General features: G+C 66.0%; 1 long non-coding RNA gene across 1 annotated transcript; it reads left to right on the top strand.

Moving 5' to 3' along the window:
* The first annotated feature begins 852 nt into the window (after positions 1-852).
* LOC135324814 (uncharacterized) lies at positions 853-2,926 on the top strand. The gene is made up of 2 exons (XR_010386073.1): positions 853-2,115; positions 2,325-2,926. It is a non-coding gene; the product is annotated as an uncharacterized LOC135324814 (long non-coding RNA).
* The last annotated feature ends 543 nt before the right edge of the window (positions 2,927-3,469 follow it).

Below are 3,469 nucleotides of genomic sequence, written 5' to 3'. Positions count from 1 at the left end.
AGACGCGGTTGAAATGAGCCGGGGGCGGCCGGGGGGAGAAGGCTCCCTGCCCGCCCGCGGCGGCCGTGGGCTCCCCAAAGGCCGGGCGCAACCTGCAGCTGCTTGTTTTCCGGCTGCCCCGGCAGCGGCCCGGGGTGAGGGGCCGTGCGCGTCCTTGCGCTGCCCCCGCGACAGGCAGAGCGGGCCGGGGCTGCCCGTTACGCGTTTCTTCGGGCTCCCTCACAGCCGGCCCGTGGGAGCGAGGCGAGGTCCCGCACGCCCACGGCCGCGGCGGGTGTCCCTGCTGTCCTCCCCTCGCGTTTCCTAAGAGGCGAACCTCGTTTAGGGGTGCGTGGCAATGAAATTGCTCGGCCGCTTGCTCCTTGCCGGTTTTGCGCCGGCAGTGTGCGCGTTGCGTGGCCGGGGCCTTCCCCTGGGGCTGAGGGGCGAGCGGCAGGCACGGCAAGGCGCGCTGTGCTTTCATTTGCACGGCGCCGAGGGGCAGAGCCGGGGAAGGAGGCTGCGGCGGCGGCGGCCCCTCTGCCGGCTTCAAACCTCCGGGTCCGGCTCCGCGCCGCTGCGCGCTGCAGCGCGGCCGCGGCCGGGCGCCCCCCGGAGCAGGTGCCGCCACCAAAGGCGGCGGCTCCGCGGCCGCGCACATCCGCGGCCCATTCGCATGCAAATGCCCGCAGTGCCCCCCGCGCGTTGGGGGTGGCGAGGGGACGTGTAGTCCTCGCGGGGACGGAGCCCGGCTGAACAATTCCTCCAAAATAGGCTGGGCCCTGACAAACAAACTGGTGGGACAAACACGATGGTGTCACCTCCTCCTCCTCCTCCTCCTCCTCCTCCTCCTCCTCCTCCTCCTCCTCCTCCCAGCTACGAAGTGTGGATTCATTAACCCGTCTCCTTTTCTCATCCTATCCCCGTAGGGCTGAGAGACGAATTACTGGGGCTGAATTGGGAGGGGATTGCTCTATATGGGGGCTAATGTTTCAATCAGTTCCTCCAGAAGGACCACACAAAAAGAAACTTTTTAGTTTATGGTGCTATTATGCAGAGTTTTAATCTAGGGATAGATTTAGCCAAATGTTATCTATTGGGAATTTAATGAAGTCCTTATGTATTCAATCACTTTTTATGCCACACACAGTGTCTCTGTCCAGAAACGTTTCCTTCCACATATTTCTTTGTTTCTGTTGGGTGATTTATATATTTTTAATCACTTTTTTATTATTACTTCTTCTCAACCATCTTGTATAACAGTGCTCTGGAGCAGAGCTGCGTTAGGTCCCTTCCCACATCCCCTATGAAAGAAATTTCCACTTCCCACCCCCGTTTCAAAGCTGATTAGCTGGCGCGTCCGCAGGCTGCGCGCTGCCCGCCGCAGGGCTTCCCCGCCGCGGCGGCGTGCGCGGGGCGGCAGCTCCGCGGCCCTTGGCCTGGCCCCCCCCAGGCCCCCCAGACCCTCCCCAGCCGGCCGCGCCTTTCGCCGGTGTGGCGAGAGGCACCGCGGGCGGCCGCCGGTGCTCGGGCCGGCCGCTCCTCCCGTGGGCCGCGGGGCCGGGGCTCACCCGCGCCCGCCCGCGCCCGTCCCCGCGGCTCTCGGGGCTGCGGAGCGCGGCCGCCCTGGCCGAGGCCGAGGCCTGTGCGGGGGATCTGCAGGAAAGCGGGTCTGCTCGGATGGGCCCTTGGCACGGGCCGGGGGCTCCGCTCCGTGCGTGACACTTGCCGCCGCTCGCTGCAGTAAGTCCTTCCGCGGTCTGCTGTATATTGCATTTCACAGAAATGATGGGGGTTGTGATCGTGGCCACATGCGCCTTGCGCCGCGGCTCGCTAACCGAAGCAGATCCGTTTTCCAGCTCCTTCCCGGCGGCTCCTCTCTCCCCTCCTCAGCGAAGCTGCAGCCGCCCTGCGGAGCCGCCCGCCCGCCCGCCCGCCGCGACGAGGTGCCCGCGGCCGCGCAGCGCCCGCAGGTGCGTGTGCGCCCCGGCCGCCGGCCGCTGTGCCGCCCGCCGCTGCCGCTGCCGCCTGAGCCCCGCCGCCTGCAAGGGGACCTCGGGGCTTCCCCGCCTCCCCCCAGCCCCACCGCGGCCGCGCTGCGTTCGCCCCTCTGCTGCACGGAGTAGCACAGCTGAGGTATATAGATATATTATGGATGTTTACGTCTGTGCATGTATGCGTGTGTCCGTAAGTGGCACGGCTGATGCTAACTCTTTCGGGATCTCTGCTGCCACAAGGAGCTCGCTTGTTTTTCTGCACCGAGTTAGGCCGGTGCCGGGGGGAGGCGGAGACCCGCAGGCGAGCCCCAGGTGTGTAAATCGCCTGTTTCTCCTGTTCTTTTGCAGAAGAGCGCCGGGCCCCGCCGCCCGGCCGGGCTCCCTCCTCGTGTCCCGGCCCGGCCCGGCTCAGCTCGCCGCAGAGGACCGGCGCTGACCCAAGAAAGAAGGAGCCAAGGTCGAGGAGCAGGGAAGCCCGCGGCGGGACTCCCGTCCCCTCTGCGCGGCGGCGCAGCGGGGCAGGCGCTCCGCGGCCGCGGCGGTGCTCCGCGCCGGACCCCGCGCCCGGGCGAGCTGGGAGCGGGCAGGGACGGCGGGGCGGCCCGCAGGACGCGGCGGCGGAGCCAGCGGCAGGCGGGCCCCGGCGGCCGCCGCTCGGACGCGGGGCTCCCGCTCGGCGGCCTGCCGGGACCTGCCGGGCCCGCCGGGGCCGGGCCGGGCCGGGCTGGGCCGGGCCGGGTGAGGGTGCCACGGGCGCTCTTTGCACGTTCCGGTTAGGCCGCGGAAGGCCGAGAAAGCAGAGCAAGTTCTGGACTGGACTTCACAGAAGACTTTTTCTTTTTTTTGTTTTTTACATGCAATGTCTAGCTAATTTCAAAAATGATATCGCTGAACTGTATTCAGAAGGACAGTATTTTTATGAGAATAATTAAACTTGCCCTTTCTCCAAATCGCGAGAGACCTGTTGAATTGATTCAAAGTTTCCCTTTCGGTGATGGAGCAAAACGGCATGCAGCAGTCTGCGGGGCCCTATATTTAGATGACAAATTACACAATTTACTTTGGAAGCAAAAGGATAAATAGAGATATCCTCTGTTGCATTAATTCGTTGTCTGAGCCTGGGAAAGCCTTACACACGGTTAATCCGAAGGTCTCTCTCCTCCCCATCCCCTCCCGGCCTCCAGGAGCGCGTCCGTGTACAGGAAAGCGCTGCCGTCGCGGAGGCGCTGCGGGTGCCGAGCTGCGCCCGCAGGGCTGCGGCACCGCCGGGGCCGCCCCGGCAAACGCCGCTCGCCGTAAGGCGCCTGCTGCGGCGCCGGGGCCCGGCCGCACGGATCCGCACGGCTCCGCCCGCCGCGCCCTGCCCCGGTCTGCCGCCCGCTCCCGCTGCGGGAGGGCCCGGGTGCCCCGGCGCGTACCGGGCGCACACGCTCAAGATGAACGAGGTGTTTTCCTCAGGCTTTCTCGTCTGAAAATAAACACCGCCACGTCTG

Source organism: Dromaius novaehollandiae, chromosome Z (genome assembly GCF_036370855.1).
Source record: "Dromaius novaehollandiae isolate bDroNov1 chromosome Z, bDroNov1.hap1, whole genome shotgun sequence".
Classification (NCBI taxonomy): domain Eukaryota; kingdom Metazoa; phylum Chordata; class Aves; order Casuariiformes; family Dromaiidae; genus Dromaius; species Dromaius novaehollandiae.
This window is presented reverse-complemented; position numbering and strand designations above follow the sequence as displayed.